Genomic DNA, 20,644 nt, shown 5'->3' on the forward strand with positions numbered 1-20,644 from the left:
GTCTCTCTCTCTCTCTCTCAATGGATGTGTGCAAAAAGCGTCAGCGAAAAGGGATCCCTCACACAACTCACTAGTTTGATGACTGTTGTCATACTGCCAGATGGTTGTCTTGTCTCATCATCGGCTTCCTGCTCCAACGTCAAGCCGGCGCTGCAATGCCTGACGGGTAGCACAAAGTGCTACACTTTTGTGGAGTTCTTTTGTTCCTGGCCGTTGATTGAGTGCGTGTGAGGGGCCTAAGTAGTGAAGTAGTGAGTGTGAAAAAGTGTGTTTTAAAAAAGGTTAGTATAGTCTACTAAGATACCTTTATTCGTGTAGCTAACTACCTTGTTAAAATGGTGAAGGGATGGGTACCGGGACTCAAAAACTATGGAGATTGGTCTCGTTCAACCCTCGCCTATGGTCTGGTCAACTTGTTTCATGCCCTATCGGCAATTCTTCAGGACCTAAGTTGTGCTCATAAACTCATGGTGTGCCCGGGGCACACATAGTATGTACACATGAACTTACAGCTCAAAGGTTCAATCCTATATCCAATTGGCATGGGGGGGGAGTTGCTACATTTCTAACCTAGGCACAACTCATTATACAACCTGCAAGAAATTAATCAGACTTGGTCTCATAAGTATCTGGGACAACAGGCATAAACCACTGTGCCTGGAAACATCAAAACTTTATTTGTTTGTTCCATGATGGTTTGGCAAAACAAAGATGTTGGCTGAAATAAGAGTCCTGCTATAATCATTATTTTGTAACTTAGTATCATTCAAGATCTACCATGTTGAAGTGGAACAGTGTTTGAACCATGCCAAACCCTGTTCCAGATCCAGGCTATCTGCTTTTTAATGACTATGGAGTTTCATAACCACATGGAGGGTCGAAGTCGAAGGCTGAGTTCTTTTATAAGGTCATGGAACTTCATGGTGACTCGTAATATCCTTTTAATGCACAACAGAGTTTATTTTATCCCTTGTAGTACATAGTCACACCATCACCTTTCCCACAAACTACTTAAATCCTTGGTGTATTCAGTGGCGGCCAGCATAGGATCTGGGGTGGTGGGGTCGGGGTGAGGCGGTAACTAGGTATAAGTATATATTATTTTAAATCACTTACCTCCTTGATGCTCTGTCCCGCGTTATCTCTCCTCCACTGAACAGGAAGCATCCAGGCTTGCCTGAGCCAATCACAACACTGAACTGCAGCATTGTGATTGGCTCCCCTAAACCAATTGTGATTGGTCTGAGCGCTATGGTCCGGCACTAATACAGGTACTGGGGCCTGGGCATGATCTCCATGCAGGTTGTAATGCAGCCTGCATGGAGAACATGGTAAAGTGTGCATGACTGTTTGGCCAGCATGGAGAACATGGTAAAGTGTGCATGACTGTTTGGCCAGCCCATGAGGGCCGGTCAAAGCATCATGTATACTATAGTGTGCCCACCACTCCTACACTGCTCTGTCAACAGAGCAGCCCAGCCCCGTCCAAGTGCTGCCGCAGCATGGACATATAAAATGATAATAACATCACATTATTTTCTTTTACTGCTTCAGCAGTGAGGCGACGTTCCTCCGCCTTAGCGTAGGAGCCGCTACTGGGTGTATTACTTTCATGTTCATTTCAGACATGAAGAAGAAAAGCAAAATCTGTACTGCAAAATTAAACACACCAAAAAGCAGCTTGTAATGTTTGAAAAAGGATTTTAGACCAGTTTAACGTAAATCAGATTTAAAAATGTTGTAGCTCTGATTGTGTAGAAAAATGTAGAGATTCTATCTTTCCAGTAATGACCTATAACAGGAAAATAGACATGTTGCCATAAATATCTCCTTTCTACTGATATTTTTTCTTTATAGAACAACATACCAGAAGAAGGAAAAGTTGTTACATTTTCTTTGTTTAAAATGCAGCTATAATTATGATCTGTGACCTGGCTTTTACCTGCTTACTCTGGCATCAGGCATTCTGATGTCAGAGCTCAACTGTACCATCTTCCTCCAATTGATCAGCTACATAATTTCTTTATGACAGATCTGTAATATGGAAATTAGAGATGGGCTTTTCTACAGGAAGTGATGTCTCCCATGTTTTATAGTTCATACCTACCAACAGGAATTTTAATATGCTGAGTGGAACACAAGCACTTACAAAATATTTAGGATTGGGCACACATTCTGTAATCCCTATGTAGCACAATTTTATAAAACTGCAACAACTATGATTTACCTAGTATGGGCCTTTATGATGCAATTACTGAATTTACAGTTAACTTTCAATGCCTAAAGAGCAACATATTTATGGCTGCAAAGTCGACATATATATTTTTCGATAAATAAACTATTTTTGGGAGTTTGATTTCCCAATGCTGAATCACCTGGTGGACCTATGAATTTTGAACATCCTTTAATTATCAGGTACGTATTCCCTGCTACACTTGTCTGCATGAGATAAAGCGGAAAGACTGCGGAAATATACGTTATTTTGAATTATGTGCTTGTTTCTGGGCCGGTGAATGCACTATGATAAAAGTTGAACCTCGGCCAAAACCTGGGCTTTCCATCCGAAATGGATCATGCACCATAAGGAGGAAAGAAACAAGAAAGGAAAGAGTCTCTCCCTCAATCTCAGCCTTTAACATCCCCTGGAACTGAGTTTTACAAACACGCCTTTGCATTTCTGTCTGCAGTTGTAGATCCTTTTGACAAATCCCTTATCCCACTTATAAAAGATGTTCTTCGATGAGAGAAGGGAGGAAAGGATTACTGCCTTCTGCCAGATTTGTGCTGTCTGCAGCAGATAAGAGCACAACTCCCTTGTATTACCATAGCAACCTGCAAGTTTGTCTGGAGACAGGGATCAGCAAAGATGAGCCTTGGAAGCACAGAGACGAAGGACCCTCCTATGCAGAATAAATCAGTGACTTGTAGGGCCCGGACTTTCTCTCATACAATTTATGGCGGTTTTATGTGCGCCCCTGCTCATTTGGCCGCTGGATACCATTTCAAGGTTATGGATGGACTGTCACTGCATCTCAGGAGAGTTTGCATTTTTGGACACTATTGGATTAAAAAAAGTGCGCAATAAGTGGACAGTGACAGATTTCAAGCGATGGTAAAAATCCGTATCATATTCTAGCATTTACTAATTGGTGGCCTGAGGCAGGGAGCGAAGACAAGGAGAAGATGGGGCCTCACCGTAGCTGCACACATTTAAACAGGGGGAGCCATGCTGGAATCCCGGCTGCGGCTAAACCGACTGTGATTCTGGGCGAACCACTTTACTCCCCCGTGCCTAAGAAAATGAGTAAAATAGACCGGTTCATTTGTGGTTGTGTTATAAAATATAGAACACAACAATCCTGCCCGAAATTGCTATCAGAAATGTCGCGTGTTTCCAAAGGAAGTGGAGAGGTGTAGTCTGATGACGTCACTATCGGGAAGTTCTTAAATGAAATCCTTGTATTCAGATTTGACCAATGTGTGATGGTGTTGGGAAGGTCGTAGTAGCTCCCTTTGCCTCAGTTCTATAAACTATAAATATTGGCAGTCTGACTCTCTTGGGCTGTACTTTTCAGAATATCGATCACAGAAAATTCGTCTAACTTTAATCTTGAGCTTTACATATCCTTTACAAAAACAATATCCCGCTGGATGTATCTTTCATTTAATAACTCCATATGGGCACTGCTTTTGTAGACATTATTTAGCGCCCAATGTTTGTGTCAGGCGATATTGTTGCAGCGCTCATAATACACTTGTTTTAGTGCAAGGTGGAAGTGGGAGCCCTCTTAACAATGAGACCTGACACGTTCAAGGTAGAATACATCTTCTTCATTCAGCTGACTCACTGACCATCAGTACTGTCAAACCTACATAACTGACAACACTCGCACATCTTCATTCCAAACACCTCCTATCCACTCTCGCTGTTGCAATATGCCTCACCCACAACGCATACAGACAAACAAAAGCCATGACACTACGGGGCATATTCTCAACGACTTATCGCCGAGTTATCGGCACTTTAGCGCAGCAAAAGTGGCAAATGAATTATCGCCCTATTCTCAAGCTAGTGCAAACTGATATGCAGAGTAGGCGTTCCTGTGCAAAAGAACACGAAAACACCACTTCGCAATATTCTCAACGACCAGCTAGATTTGCGATGCGATCCAAAAACAGGCGATAAGGCGCGGTAGCAGCAGGGATTTAACACCTGCCTTTTACTGGTTTCAAGCAGGACGACTACCTGCAGTATGAAAGTGAGCCCAGCCCAGAGCCACATCTGAAGACCAACACATGTCATGGAGACACTGATCATGCTGCTCGGAGTCCCAAGAGGGCCACATCACCCACGCCACCACCCCTATGCCCCCTCCCCAGACCACACCCCGACTACCACCGAGACAGCGCAGAACAGGACAGCGTGCATTCGAAAAACGGCATGGCCCCTCAGCCACACAATTGCAGAATGTGAGGAGAGGAGGGAACCAAGTATGTGTGAAGGAGGCAAGTCAGCAAAACACATAAGATGATGGACGGACTGTTGCACAATGGCAAAACATTCATCCCCCAGTCACAGATCTGGGTTTAATCCATCGTTATTTTTCTATTGTGCAACATTCCGTCTATCATTTTGTGTGTTTTGCTGTTCACCCTATGTGGGAAGGGTATGCCCAGACGTGGGTCCCGTGCTCACTAAGCCACTGGAGTCAAGCTATCCTGGCTGAAGATGGCTGAAAGCTAGAAACTGGTCTAGGATGCTTGATTCCGGTCCAGGGAAGACATGGCTTGGCAGTTCGGGCTGGACTGTTTCCATGAGGCACAGGGTCAAGACTGATTTGCATGTGGCCATGTCTGAACTGGGGTGGCTTGGTGAGCAAAATAACGATGGATTTAACCCAGATCTGTGACTGGGGGTGAATGTTTTGCTATTGGGCAACATTCCGTCCATCATCTTGTGTGTTTTAAGGAGGCAAGTCACCCATGAATAAGAATTCACACAATAACAAGTGTGGCGGTGATGGGCTGGACAGACCTCAGTATGCAGAGCACAGACCTTTCCATGTGGACATATAATGATGGTGCTTGGAGTGTTGTGAACAGTGGACGCAACCATGTTACCTCAGGCAGTGGGGAAGACCATGGTCATTTAGCTGTGTCGTCCCCGTTGTAAGCGTAAGCGGAGTGGGCTGGTCCGGCGTATGCCAGTCCAGCGCAGGAGTGTGAATAAATAGGTTTTTGAATAGTGCACATATTGGTTTCTGTTCACTATTATTGCACCTCACTATAATTATTTATGGACACGGCACATTTTTGGTTTTCTTTCGTTACATACTACCCAGAGAGAGAGTGACCGATGATGAGAAGTGGGTAGACTGGTAATTGCTAGCCAGGAACCGCCTCGGGTGTTGCTACCGTGAGGCACTCTCTCTCTACTCACCAATTTTTTCACAGTGAGTAATGGCCTGTTGAGACGTTTTATATACACAATATACACCTTGACCTAAGGAATTTGTGCTAATTCACACATCTGTGGGATTTGAAAAATTATGGTAAATCAAATCCCCTTAGTAGGTTCTTTATATAGGTGTTGTGAATATGTAAGGCTCTATACTGTTGTTATTGAGTTGACTGGGGGGCGGCCTTACATTATATTCCCCTAACACTCCTATTGATTGAGCAGTCCAGTTGACAACAGACATTGCTACCAGTACAGCCTGCCCAGACCACGAATCATGGCAGGCTGGGCACCCTCTAAGCCAGGGGTACTCAAAGTACGGCCCGCGGGCCAGTAGTGGCCCGGCAAGCCTTCAGTGGCGGCCCGCGGAGCTTGAGACATCGCACCTGTGTGTGTTTTTTTTTATCTTCAGCAAACACCTCGGGGAGCAGCAGTGCGAGTAAGAGACACTGCTCTGTGGGGGCCCGGGCGATTCCAGCCACAGTCAAGAGTGGAGCTGCAGGGGCGCTAAGAGGTGAACAAAGCCTCATTAACAAACAAATGGTTTATTTATTATTTATTTATTTATGTTGTCGATTTTTAGAGCGCGCAAATACCCGAAGGTGTCTCGGCGCTATTGTTGCAGAACTCCCTGGCGGGTGGATGAGATTTTAGGCTGAGAACAGCCAAGTTTTCAGATTTTTTCTGAAGTTGAGCAGGGTTGGAGCACATTTGATGTGGAGGGGTAGTGTGTTCCATAGTTTGGCTGTGGCAACCGTGAAACGTTTGTCTCCCCAGTTGACCCTCCTTGTGCGGGGGACTGTTAGCAGGTGAGCCGAGGATGAGCGTAATGTCCTTGGGTGTTCAAGCGGGCGGAAGGCTTGTCTTAAGTATAGGGGACCAAGGTTGTGGATAGCTTTGTAAGCTATACATAACGCTTTAAATTTGATGCGGCTCCTCAACGGCAGCCAGTGTAGCTGTCGGATGTAGGGGGAGACAGATGCAAATTTGGGAATGGATAGCAGGGTCCTAGCCGCTGCATTTTGCACTGTCTGTAATTTGTTGAGGACCTTTTGTTGTGCGTTGAGAAGTAGGGCATTGCAGTAATCGGTTTTAGAAAAAACTAATGTACTGACTAATGTTTTGCCTGCAGACGATGGTAGGTAAGGGATAAGTTTTTTGATCCTTTTTAAAATATGGAATGAGGAAGAAACCACCGCGTTGGCGTGCTGCTGGAATGACAGCTTGTTGTCGAAGACAACCCCCAGATTTCGCACTTTAGATACTGGTTCCGGAGGTTGTCCCATCTGGTGTGGCCACCATTGTGGAGACCAGGTTGGCTGTAGTCTCCCGAATGTCATCACCTCTGTCTTATCAGAGTTAAGCTTCAGACAGTTTGATGACATCCAGGAGCTTATCGCCTTCATTCCGGATTGGAAATTCGCAGCTTCAGCAGTGCCGTCGTCGTATACAGACAACACCAACTGTGTATCGTCTGCGTATGTAGTGAGGAGGATTCCGTGGGATTTGATGACCCTCGCCAAGTCGGACACGTATATATTAAACAGTGTTGGGCTTAGCGAGGATCCCTGGGGTACACCACAAGGCAGAGAAAAGGTCTGGGAGGTGTATTGGCCCAGCTTCACAGTTTGTGAGCGGTTGGACAGAAATGAGGCGAGTAGCTCCTTAGCTTTGCCTTTTATCCCTATAGCTGCAACACGGTCGATCAAGGTGGCATGATCGACCGTGTCGAAGGCTGCGGACAAATCTAAGAGTATTAAGATTGCGGCTCCTCCATTGTCCATAGTGGACCGTATCTCGTCCGCAGCTTTTAGGAGCGCAGTCTCCGTGCCATGTCCCTGGCGAAACCCAAACTGGGTGTCATCCAGTAGGTTGTTATTGTGAATAAAGGTTGACAACTGGAGGTTCATGATTTTTTCAAAAATCTTGGCCGGGAATGGGAGGCATGCAATGGGCCTGTAGCTGGCCGGAAGGGAAGGGTCTAAAGTGGGCTTTTTGATTAAAGGTTTGATAATGGCTTCCTTCCATGCTGAAGGGTAGGTGCCGGATGTGAACATTGCATTGCAAATAGTAGTTAGTGGAGGGGCAATAGTTTCTGAAATGAGGTTAAGAACGCTTGGAGGGCATGGATCCAAAGGTGAGCCGGATTTGGTTTGGGCGATCAAGGGTTGGATGACTTCTACCGAGGTGTTTTCAAAGGCTACAAATTTTGGGGTTTTATCTGAGGTTGATTGTTCGGTAGAAGGTAGGGAAGGGTCAGGCAAAAAGGTGGAAAAAATAGCCCTGACCTTATCCTCAAAGAATTTAGCCAGCGCGTCTGCAAGGGCCTGAGATCCCTCTGACTGGGGTAACAGAGGATTGGAAAGATATGTTACCACCTGGAATAGTTTCCCTGGAGAATTTTTGGCCTCATTAATTTGCTTGGTGTAGTAGGTGGTTTTTTCAGCAATTAAGAGTTTCTTGTAAATATCAAACCAATACGAAGTGTGCCGCGGAACCAGGCAGGGAGTTTAAAGACCTGTTAAGTACTGGGGTGCCCCGGAGGCTGTGTCAGCCAGGCTGAGCACAGGGGAGAGGGGGTGGGAGGGGGGAGGACAGCAGGAACTGAGAGCCCTGTGAGGTGGGAGGGCAGAGCAGGGAGTGGAGCCCGGGTGAGAGAGGTGGAGGGCAGAGCAGGGAGTGAGAGCCGGGGTGAGGGAGGTGGAGGGCAGAGCAGGGAGTGAGAGCCCGGGTGAGGGAGGTGGAGGGCAGAGCAAGGAGTGAGAGCCCTGTGAGGTGGGAGGGCAGAGCACGGAGTGAGAGCCCGGGTGAGGGAGGTGGAGGGCAGGGAGTGAGAGCCCGGGTGAGGGAGGTGGAGGTGGAGGGCAGAGCAAGGAGTGAGAGCCCTGTGAGGTGGGAGGGCAGAGCATGGAGTGAGAGCCCGGGTGAGGGAGGTGGAGGGCAGAGCACGGAGTGAGAGCCGGGGTGAGGGAGGTGGATGGCAGAGCAGGGAGTGAGACACGGGGTGAGGGAGGTGGAGGGCAGAGCAGGGAGTGAGAGCCCGGGTGAGGGAGGTGGAGGGCAGAGCAAGGAGTGAGAGCCCTGTGAGGTGGGAGGGCAGAGCACGGAGTGAGAGCCCGGGTGAGGGAGGTGGAGGGCAGAGCAGGGAGTGAGAGCCGGGGTGAGGGAGGTGGAGGGCAGAGCATGGAGTGAGAGCCCGGGTGAGGGAGGTGGAGGGCAGAGCAGGGGGTGAGAGGTCGGGTGTGGGAGGTGGAGGGCAGAGCAGGGAGTGAGAGCCGGGGTAAGGGAGGTGGAGGGCAGAGCAGGGAGTGAGAGCCTGGGTGAGGGAGGTGGAGGGCTGAGCAGGGAGTGAGAGCTCGGGTGAGGGAGGTGGAGGGCAGCAGGGTGTGAGAACCTGGGTGAGGGAGGTGGAGGGCAGCAGGGAGTGAGAGCCTGGGTGAGGGAGGTGGAGGGCAGCAGGGAGTGAGAGCCCGCGTGAGGGAGGTGGAGGGCAGACCAGGGAGTGAGAGCCGGGGTGATGGAGGGGGAGGGCAGAGCAGGGAGTGAGAGCCCGGGTGAGGGAGGTGGAGGGCAGAGCAGGGAGTGAGAGCCCGGGTGTGGGAGGTGGAGGTCAGAGCAGGGAGTGAGAGCCGGGGTGAGGGAGGTGGAGGGCAGAGCAGGGAGTGAGAGCCTGGGTGAGGGAGGTGGAGGGCAGAGCAGGGAGTGAGCTCGGGTGAGAGAGGTGGAGGGCAGCAGGGAGTGAGAGTCTGGGTGAGGGAGGTGGAGGGCAGCAGGGAGTGAGAGCCCGGGTGAGGGAGGTGGAGGACAGAGGAGGGAGTGAGACCCTGGGTGAGGGAGGTGGAGGGCAGAGCAGGGAGTGAGAGCCGGGTGAGGGAGGTGGAGGGCAGAGCAGGTAGTGAGAGCCTGGGTGAGGGAGGTGGAGGGCAGAGCAGGGAGTGAGAGCCCGGGTGAGGGAGGTGGAGGGCAGAGCAGGGAGTGAGAGCCCGGGTGAGGGAGGTGGAGGGCAGATCAGGGAGTGAGAGCCGGGCGAGGGAGGTGGAGGGCAGCAGGGAGTGAGAGCCAGGTGAGGGAGGTGGGAGGGTAGCAGGGATTGAGAGCCAGGTGAGGGAGGTGGGAGGGCAGAGCAGGGAGTAAGAGCCCGGGTGAGGGAGGTGGAGGGCAGAGCAGAGAGTGAGAGCCCAGGTGAGGGAGGTGGAGGGCAGAGCAGGGAGTGAGAGCCGGGTGAGGGAGGTGGAGGGCAGAGCAGGGAGTGAGAGCCTGGGTGAGGGAGGTGGAGGGCAGAGCAGGGAGTGAGAGCTGGGTGAGGGAGGTGGAGGGCAGAGTAGGGAGTGAGAGCCCTGTGAGGTAGGAGGGCAGAGCAGGGAGTGAGAACCCTGGTGAGGGAGGTGAGAGGGCAGCAGGGAGTGAGAGCCCGGTGAGGGAGGTGAGAGGGCAGCAGGGAGTGAGAGCCAGGTGAGGTTGGAGGGCAGAGCAGGGAGTGAGAGCCCGGGTGAGGGAGGTGGAGGGCAGAGCAGGGAGTGAGAGCCGGGTGAGGGAGGTGGAGGGCAGAGCAGGGAGTGAGAACCCTGTGAGGTGGGAGGGCAGAGCAGGGAGTGAGAGCCCTGGTGAGGGAGGTGAGAGGGCAGCAGGGAGTGAGAGCCCGTGTGAGGGAGGTGAGAGGGCAGCAGGGAGTGAGAGCCAGGTGAGGTGGGAGGGCAGAGCAGGGAGTGAGAGCCCGGGTGAGGGAGGTGGAGGGCAGAGCAGGGAGTGAGAGCCCAGGTGAGGGAGGTGGAGGGCAGCAGAGAGTGAGAGCCCGGGTGAGGGAGGTGAGAGGGCAGCAGGGAGTGAGAGCCAGGTGAGGTGGGAGGGCAGAGCAGGAAGTGAGAGCCGGGTGAGGGAGGTGGAGGGCAGAGCAGGGAGTGAGAGCCGGGTGAGGGAGGTGGAGGGCAGAGCAGGGAGTGAGAGCCCGGGTGAGGGCAGTGGAGGGCAGCAGGGAGTGAGAGCCTGGGTGAGGGAGGTGGGAGGGCAGCAGGGAGTGAGAGCCAGGTGAGGTGGGAGGGCAGAACAGGGAGTGAGAGCCCGAGTGAGGGAGGTCGAGGGCAGCAGGGAGTCAGAGCCTGGGTGAGGGAGGTGGGAGGGCAGCAGGGAGTGAGAGCCGGGTGAGGGAGGTGGAGGGCAGCAGGAAATCAGAGCCTGGGTGAGGGAGGTGGGAGGGCAGCAGGGAGTCAGAGCCTGGGTGAGGGAGGTGGAGGGCAGCAGGGAGTCAGAGCCTGGGTGAGGGAGGTGGGAGGGCAGCAGGGAGTAAGAGCCTGGGTGAGGGAGGTGGAGGGCAGCAGGGAGTAAGAGCCGGGTGAGGTGGGAGGGCAGAGCAGGGAGTGAGAGCCCGGGGTGAGGGAGGTGGGAGGGAAGAGCATGGAGTGAGTGCCCGGGTGAGGGAGGTGGAGGGCAGCAGGGAGTGAGAGCCGGGTGAAGTGACAGAGGGCAGCAGGGAGTGAGAGCCTGGGTGAGGGAGGTGGGAGGGCAGCAGGGAGTTAGAGCCGGGTGAGGTGGGAGGGCAGCAGGGAGTGAGAGCCGGGTGAGGTGAGACAGATAGAGATAGAGACAGATAAAGACATATAGAGACAGATAGAGGCAGAGACAGATAGAGACAGGGACAGACAGAGCTAGATAGGGTCAGAGACAGGGACAGCCAGAGACAGATAGAGGCAGAGACAGACAGCGATAGAGACAGACAGCGATAGAGACAGACAGCGATAGAGACAGACAGTGATAGAGACAGACAGCGATAGAGACAGAGATAGAGACAGACACAGAGAGAGACAGACAGAGAGAGAGACAGACAGAGAGAGACAGACAGAGGGAGACAGACAGAGGGAGAGAGGGAGACAGAGGGAGACAGACAGAGGGAGGGAGGCAGAGGGAGACAGACAGAGGGAGACAGACAGAGGGAGTGAGAGACAGAGGGAGGGAGACAGAAAGACAGAGGGAGACGGAGGGAGGGAGGGAGACAGAGGGAGACAGGGAGGCAGAGGGATAGAGGGAGGGAGACAGAGGGAGAGAGGGAGGGAGACAGAGGGAGACAGAGACAGACAGACAGAGGGAGGGAGACAGACAGACAGAGGGAGGGAGACAGAAAGACAGAGACAGACAGAGGGAGGGAGGGAGACAGACAGAGGGAGGGAGACAGAGGGAGGGAGGGAGACAGACAGAGGGAGGGAGACAGAGGGAGAGAGGGAGGGAGACAGAGGGAGACAGACAGAGGGAGACTGAGACAGACAGACAGAGACAGACAGACAGAGGGAGGTAGACAGACAGACAGTGAGGGAGACAGAAAGACAGAGGGAGGGAGACAGACAGAGGGAGGGAGGTAGACAGAAAGACAGAGTGAGACAGACAGAGGAAGGGAGACAGAGGGAGGAAGGGAGACAGAGGGAGGGAGGGAGACAGACAGAGGGAGGGAGGGAGACAGACAGAGGGAGCAAGGGAGACAGAGGGAGGGAGGGAGGGAGACAGAGGGAGGGAGGGAGACAGACAGAGGGAGGGAGGGAGACAGACAGAGGGCAGACGGAGGGAGGGAGACTTAGGGAGATGGACAGTGGGACACAGATAGAGGGAGACAAATGGAGGGATACGGAGAGAGGGAAGGAAAGAGAGGGAGGGAGACAGAGAGAGAAAGAGAGGTAAGACAGAGAGAGACAGAGGCAGAGAGACAGAGGGAAACAGAGAGAGAGGGAAGGAGGGAGCGAGAGAGAGAGATAGAAGGAGGAAGACAGAGGGAGGGAGAGTTAGGGAGAGAGAGAGAGAGAGAGAGAGAGAAAGAGAGATGTGTGTGGATGCTGGTCTGTTGGCTCAGTGGATGAACGCGTCCGCTGCAGGGGCCTGTGTTCAACTTCATGGTCACAGTTTTTTTCTTTCTAGCCCCTTCCCCCTCCCCCACTGACCCCGCCTCCACCGGTGCGGCCCTCGGCCACAAACCACACTGTAAATTTGGCCCCTGAGAGAAAGTTTGTGAGTACCCATGCTCTAAGCGCTTCAGGTGCCACTAATTCTGTGCACCACAAGTCAATGCCACCTGGCTGTGGGCCCCTGCTCTCCTCTGCCTCTGGCCTACACTGCAGTCAGTAGGGCTCACACACATCCAATCCATTCCTGACCTTCACATACAACACATCATCGCTGGCTGCACACCCCCTGAGCGCTTCAGGTGCCACTAACTCTGTGCACCACAAGTCAATACCACGTGACTTTGGGCCCCTGCTGACCTCTGCCTCATGCCTACACTGCAGTCAACAGGGCTCACACACATCCAATCCATTCCTGACCTTCACGGACGATGCATCATCACAGGCTTTGCACCCGCTGAGCGCTACAGTTGCCACTTACTCTGTGCACCACAACCCATGGACCTTTTATGATTGAGTTACGTACTGCAGATGCAACAATGTCACCTCAGGCAGTGTGGAAGACCTGGGACGATGTTGATGAGATGAGGCAGCTGTAACACACCCCACTGCAGCTGCAGCACGAATATCCCAAAGGGACATAATCATTGACTATTTTTTCACATGAGCACGCTCAGCTCTGGTGCCCCTACCTCAGAGCACCACAAGTCATGGCCCCTTCTGATTGAATATTGGGTGACCTCTGTACTTGCTCCGGCTACCGCCATTATGCTACGCAGTTGTTTGTGTTATGTTGGTGTTTTCTGTGTCCGCTTTAATAGTGATCACTGTTCAAGTTGTTGCCAGCACCAACCACGCCCTGAGGGCTGGCTTACACTCACCCCACACCCATCCAGCATAGGCGTCACTGGATATGTGATCCTGGTAATAAAAAGGGGCCGGGCGCACGTGCCCGTAGCCAGTTCCACTACCTATCCATGTGTATCCATGTGGTAATTATGTATGAATGATGGCGCCAGGCCCTACCAAATTGCATTGTGCTGTGGACAGCGGACACAACCACGTCCCCTCAGGCAGTGGGTAAGAGCTTGGACATGTAGCTAAGCCGCCCCCCCCCCCCCCCTGTAAGCGACAATTTTGCAATGTAGCATGCACCCGGAGGGCGGGCTCACACGAACAGAGTAATGAAGGAGCGCAAGACCGCTTGGAGTCCAGGATCATACATGCCAAGTTTTGTGTGTATCTGTATTGCTGCAGCATGAGCCAAATGCCTAGCCACATTAGCAGCACCAGTTCAGCTAGGCATGTACTCTACATCTGTGTCCGCCCTATCCTTACCATAGGCCTACACTCACGTGGCCCACCACCTTCAATGGCCAACATCACAGTGTTGTTGTCAGGCTTGTGGACATGCGCAGACAGGCATGACAATGCTGTGCTGTAGGAGTGCAAGAGATGCAATCGTGCAGCGCACGTAAGTAAATGGGTTTGGGGGAGGGAGAAGCAGCTATGAGGCAACGTAACACACAGTGATGCCGCTCATATGCCACATGCAAGACATGTCAAACATGAATCCCAAAATCCATCCATCCCAAACCCCACCCCCAACAAGCCATGTTACATTTCCTGAATGCAAGCAGACGACAAACTAACATTAGGGATGAAAGCTCCTTTGTTTGAACTATAAGGCGGGAGCACATATGCACCTCCGACCTCGGAATTGCATGTGCCTGGCACCCCTGATATATACCATAGCAGCTGATGATGACTCCCACACTACGGACAACCTGACGAAGGAATGATGTATACACACCAAACAGACAGAAGTCCTTGCTCAAAGTTATTGTGCATGGAATGGACTTCACACTTACTCCCACACCATCCCAGGCGTACAACCATTGCACACTAAAACAACTCATTGATCCGAGCTGTGGCATTTCATTCACAGAAAGGGCGCAGGTCAGAACAGAGCCGCTTCAGCCAGAGCCACTGACGCAATGGCAGAACATCCCGGACACATGCACAACCCCTGTCAGGTGGAACTGTATCATGCATGTATGCTGCATTTACTGGAGGCACTGCCATTGGCAGTGATGCAGATCAATTACCGGCTAAGCTTCCGCCTTACCAACGTCACCTACATTCAGGCTGTGTTGCATTGTCGATCGTGCAAATTCGAGTGGCGCATGGATGTGTGCCTATCCAACAGGACGGTAGATGAACTGGATTTTGACATGTGTGTGCACGTCCTATTGGCACACGACCAGGAGTGTCACCGTGATACCCGTTTATGGGATGCCTTGATACTTGGCATACATGCTGGCAGCTGGACCTGGGAGATTGCACAAATCCTTGTGTGCAGTGACCACATTGAACCGCTCCCCTATTGGGCTGTAGTGCAAGTTGGTGAAAGGGGGTGGACGCAGCACATCTGTCCGGACCTGCTAATGGATTGACTCGCCGTCCTGTTTGAGGAAGTCGACAATGACCTTGTGTTGAAAAGATTAGGCTACGAAGCTGCAATCGCTTTCATGGACGAGTAACTACGTACCTGCAGCCACAAGAGATTGGAACACATTTCACATGTCCCGACACTTTGTTGCATCTTGGAGATCTGGTCACATATCCCACGACAACAGTGGACATGGCTGCATTCGCCTGAACTCTAAATACATGAGCGGACAACAAACCGGCTTAACACATACCTGTGGGCAGCTGCACTTGGCAATGTTCCTCATTTTGACATACTGCTGCATTGGTCTGCATGTTGTGGCATTTAGCTAGCCCGTACTGACACTCATATGCTAATAAAGTCTATGCACCTTCACTTGTATTCAACTGGTATGAGTGTTGATTTGAATGACAATGTGTGTCTCAATGCCTATCTGAGTCACGGCCATACCCGGGCATTGCAAGCATTACCCAGGGAGTACCTTTTTGTGGAATCACTGTCCCTACATTCATCCATACTTTCATTCTTGATTGATCATGGCCATGACACATCTGTGTGAATTGGAAAGTTTTATTCACATTCAGTGGAGTGATGAAGCTGGACCAGAACAGGGCCATGCAAACCCGACTTTACATTGTTGGCCCGTGGCGGGCAAGCCAGAGTCCTTTCACGATTGACAAGTTCCTAGGGAGTGGAAGACTACAGTTCGCAGTGTGTTTGCTGTGTCATTGGTAAGCAAACCAAATATGGCAGTCCATGTCGAGGTCCAAGGTGAGTGTCGCTCACTGTATAGGGGGACAGTGGGAGGTGTTATTCCAGGGCATGATGCAGAGGGCAGAACCAAGCTGAACCCAGCCATATGGCAGAGATGAATGCTACCAATTCATTCTTACCACAAAGCCAGATTCATCATCATCTTCGTCCTCTAATGTGTCAGGTGGCCTCACATGTGGGTGGTGGTGTTTTGTCTGCATCACTGTGTGGCAGTGACACATCATGGGCTGGAGGTGGAATGTCTGCCGCACCGTGTGGCACAGACACTTCAGGGGGAGGAGATGTGGATGGAGTGGAAGCACCAGTATCCATGCACTCCAGGCCTTGTGGTGTCAATACCATTAAGAGGATCTGCAGGGTATGGAAGATCACAGCTACATCTCGCTGGTGGGTAGCGTGGAAGCCATTTGTGAGGCTTGCATCCGCTCCTTGTTCTCCATGATCATTCGCATGTGACGCAACTCCTTGCTGACATTGCCGGGCCACTCTGACTAGAAAGTTGTTCTTGGCTCAAAGTCATGACTCCAGCGTTGTCAGCCATGGCTTGTTGTAGAGCAAGGAGCGGGCAGTGCGTGTCTGTTAGGGACTGTGACTGGTTTCTGATGGGACTTAGACACCCACGTATGGCATCTAGTTTGGCTGCCATGAGGTCGTACCCAACCTGCAGCTGGTCCGACATCTTCTCCTTGCACCCTAACTCATGGCATTGGAAGGCCATGTGTTGGTCGTGGGGGTCCTGGGAGACAGCCGTGGTGGTGGGGGCTTCCTGCTGTGTGGTCTGTGCCAGGGGTGGGGGTCTCATGGATGCAGCTGGGCTGCCCTGCTCCTGGAGGTGGGGTGCTGGAGCTGTCCCTGAACTGCTGGAGTGCATCTGTATAGATGTTGTTGACGTCCTCTTCTTCATCAGTGCCAGAGTTGTTGGGTCTGCTCTGCAGGAGGTGTTGATTCTCCCTCTGCAATGTGAAGGGGAAATGCAGATTGACATTGTGTTCACATGTATGTTCACGCATTGTACAAGTTTACCGTCAGACTGCATGGCAATGTACATTGTGACTGTTTATGAGGAGATGCCTATTTGAAGCAGGACACTTGGCATTTCTATGCCATCAGGGATGTGAGATTGTCATCTCACAGTTTCCTGCTACTGCAAATGTGAATGTCCATGTTCTAAACACAAGCAGCAGCAGTTGTATCCTGTGTTCTGTTGTTAAAGTGTTGCAGTTTGTACCACATTGTTGTCAATGTTGGGGTGCTCTGCACCTTAGGTATGTGTGCTGCATTGTGGGTGAGTTGCTCCTTTGGCTCTGATTGGGCTGGCCCTTATCCCTTTCAGGCGGCGTGTCTTTCACTTCTGTGCTCATACAGTGCTGAGATTTTGCAGACTTGAGTAAATTATGCTCTTGGTCGGAGTTGTGACTCTTGGGCATGGTTCGTCTGCAGATGTGCTATAGTCAAGTCAAAAATTAACTTTATTTGGTTTATCACAACCATAAAGTATACAAATACAAATTACAAACTAGTAAAAAAAAGGATTAAAATTAATTTCTTAAAATATTTTTAGTTCTAAAAAAATATGACACATTGTTTTCCTGTCCCCAGTCTTAAACTAGTTCGACCTTTGAAAGAAGAGTCTCTACTTTCATCATAAATTTTACACCGCGGCATATCAAAATGTTCGAGCCCGCACCCATCCAGCTAGTAACAGCCTGCCTGCAAGTGCGGATTTGAAGGGCATTTAGAACTGATTTCAGCAGGGTTCTTCTCTCATCTTTTATTGACTCGCACGTACACATTAAATGGCATAGAGTTTCCGTGTGGTACCCACATAGTCTACATCTTGTTTTTTGTTGTATATTTTTCCACGATGGTATCAAACCTTTAGAGCAATGGTCGGCCAGTCTAAATGCCATAAATTTTGTTTTTAAAAATAGCCGGAAGTGTGCCATGAGGTAAGGTTGCGGTTTTAATCTTTTGTATGAACCTAATACGTTTCATGCGTGTCGACGTTTGGCCAAGATCATTTTGTCTTCTACCAAGGATAGAGCCTTTGCATTCAATTTACAAATTTTATTAAATGACGCTTGTTCCAGTTGGCTGGTCCAGATTTCCTCGATATTAAGGGTTTCTAAGGCTATTCGCAAGTCATGACCCCAGGAGTTTGGTTCATGTTGTTCGTATTGTTTCTTAATTTCCAGCCAACATAGATTATTTAGTGATCCTGTTCCTGCTGATCCGAGTTTCCAGCACCATTTCGCAAAGACTGCTTTCCTTTGGTATATTTGATTTTGCAGGCCAAATTCCAATCGTATTTGCGCTGGGGCGGCTCCATTGTAAAGATTAAACACTGATTTATATATTTTTGTCTGGAGTTTATTTAAGATATTGGATTCTTTTCCATGCCATATTTCTAGCCCATAGGACAGAGATGGTAATACTTGGGCTGCCATTACTTTTAGAAGATGATCGTATGACGGGCATTGAAGTTCCTTTTGGAGTATTCTATAGGCGAAAGTAAGTGATTGAGCTTTAGCAGTGATGTCTCTTTTTTGATGCAGTATGGACATATTTTTGCTTAGTGTAACCCCTAAGTATTTATATGATGTTATCTCCTCAATGTGACTGTTCTTTGTATACCATTTAAATGATCGTCCGCTTGGACCCGCCAATCTCACCACTTTCGTTTTTTTGATGTTTAATTCCAGGCCTTCGAAATCAAAGTACTCCATTAATTTAGTTATGACTCTTTGGAGGCCTATCGGGGTTTGACTTAAAACCACGATATCATCAGCATATTGTAAAAACTGAATGGGTTCGTTGGCCAGTTTTGGTGGGTGTCCGATCACATTCCGCAGGTGACTTTCTAGATCTACGAGGTATACATTGAATAGGCTTGGAGAGAGCACACAGCCCTGTTTTAGGCCATTTTTAGTTTTTATTTCTGCGGATATTCGTCTCCCATCACCAAGCTTTACTTTTGCCCACGTTCCGCTGTATAGAGTTATTATGATGTTGATTAATTGCTGAGGGAGACCCCATGTTTCCAGTTTTTTCCACAGACGGTCTCTTGGAACTCGGTCGAAGGCGGATTTCAAATCAATATAACACGCCAATAGTCCTGCCTTCTTTTTTCCTGCTCCTTCGACTAGCAGCACCAGTGCTGAGAGGTTTGTAGTGCAACCCGTGCCTTCCCTGAAACCCGTTTGGAATTTTGGTACTATTTTGTTTTTATTTATCCATTCCCGAAGATGAATCAGTATGCAAGATGCGAAAAGCTTTGCCTCAACATCAATAAGGGCTATCAACCTATAATTCCCAGGTTCCATTCTGCAGCCGTTTTTGTATATTGGGTGGAAGATATTGCCCTGCCAGGACCGGGGTATCTTATTTTCCGTGAACAGTTGATTAAATAGTGGTGTGAGGTACTTTGCCCAGAAATCGGAGTAATGCATTTGGAAGCCCATTAGGGCTTGCGGCTCCTTAGGCTTTCAATCTTTTTATCATGGTGGTTGTTTGTTTTACTGTTGTCAGCAAGGTTAGGTCTTCTGGTTCACCACTGAAGGAATCTTCGTACTGATCGTCTTTTCCAAGTCCGGTTACTACGTATCCCTGATCTATTCCTTTTATTATGTCTTTATTTATTTCTTTGGGGGGTTGGTACCTGTGTGTGTTATACAGGCTTTCAATATAATGTAGCCATGTGGTTTCACTAATTCCGATGTTTTGTTGTCCGCCCGGTCCTTTTGATAATTTATTTATTATGCTCCAGAATTCACTACTACTAGGTAGTTTGCTCGTCCGTAGCAGATCTTCTCAAATTTTCTCCGTGTGCAGCCTTTTCGCTTTTCTACATTCCTCTTTATATTCTTTTCTCATTTTCAGTATTTCGTTATTTTCTGCTTCTTTTCCCAACCTGTTGTCTGCAGCCTTTATTCTTAGTTTTTTAGCAATTTTTTGTCTCTTAGCTTTGCAGTATACCATGGGTCTTTGTTAGAATCTTGTCCATATTTTACTACTGTTTTTACCGGAAATTTTCCTAACACAAGCATGTGTAAATTCTCTCATCTTCTTTCGAGTGGTTGATTTCCAAAGGCCTCCGTGTTTTTTACATGTTCGAACACCAAATCCATTATCTCATTAATTATGGGGCCTCTCCATTTGAGTTTCCTCAAGTTGTATATTTCCGGAATAAAAGCTAATGACGCTGTCTTCATTTTTTCTTCGGTGTTTATGCTTAATATGGTTTTTTGCCGGAAGTGATCGCTTTCTGGTCGGGTTATTATTGCAAAATGATCAACCATCTGTATAAGATCTTTACTGATTAATGTGAAATCTATTATTGAATTTTTCTTTCCACTCGAGAACGTGATTCTTGCAGGTTGATCTCCCTTCATATTTCCATTTAGGATCGTTAATCCCAGTGATTCCAACTTGTTCCATATTTTTGGGATATTGCTTTTATTACCCATGGTTCTTATTAAGTTGCTATTAAAGTCACCTGAGATGAACATCCCATGGAATTGGTGGGTTTTTTGTAAAGTTTTTATCAGATTGAGTAACGTTAATAGTTTTTTTATTTTTCTAGCCTTTTCTGGATGGATGTATATATATATGATCAATAACTTCCACCCTACCTTGTCTTTACCTGCTTTATTTTCTAGTTTGGTGACTTGTATCCAATTCACCCCTGGGTCGAGTGATTCTGTTTTCCAATCTAGATCGTTTGTTATAAAAGTAGATAATCCTCCCCTTGGGTGCCCATACTTTGCGATTTTCTCTGCCATTACGTGGTGTTCCTCATATCCCATGATTTGTCTCGGAATTTCGTTCCATGTTTCCTGGAGAATTATTATTTCGAATTTACTCAGAAAGGCTATTGTCTCTTGATCTTGAGTCATTTTTTTAAAACCATGAACGTTCCAAGAGCAGATTTTTATTGTCCTCTCTGGTTTCTCGCATACCTTGATGTTCCGCATTTGCTTATTTCGAACAAAGTTACTTCCATCAGGATCGATGCGAATTTAGAGCTTGTGCTATCCAAGACCAATCCTCCTCTTCTTTCGACCCGTGGTTCACTTGTCT

Source organism: Lissotriton helveticus, chromosome 5_1 (assembly GCF_964261635.1).
Source record: "Lissotriton helveticus chromosome 5_1, aLisHel1.1, whole genome shotgun sequence".
Lineage (NCBI taxonomy): Eukaryota > Metazoa > Chordata > Amphibia > Caudata > Salamandridae > Lissotriton > Lissotriton helveticus.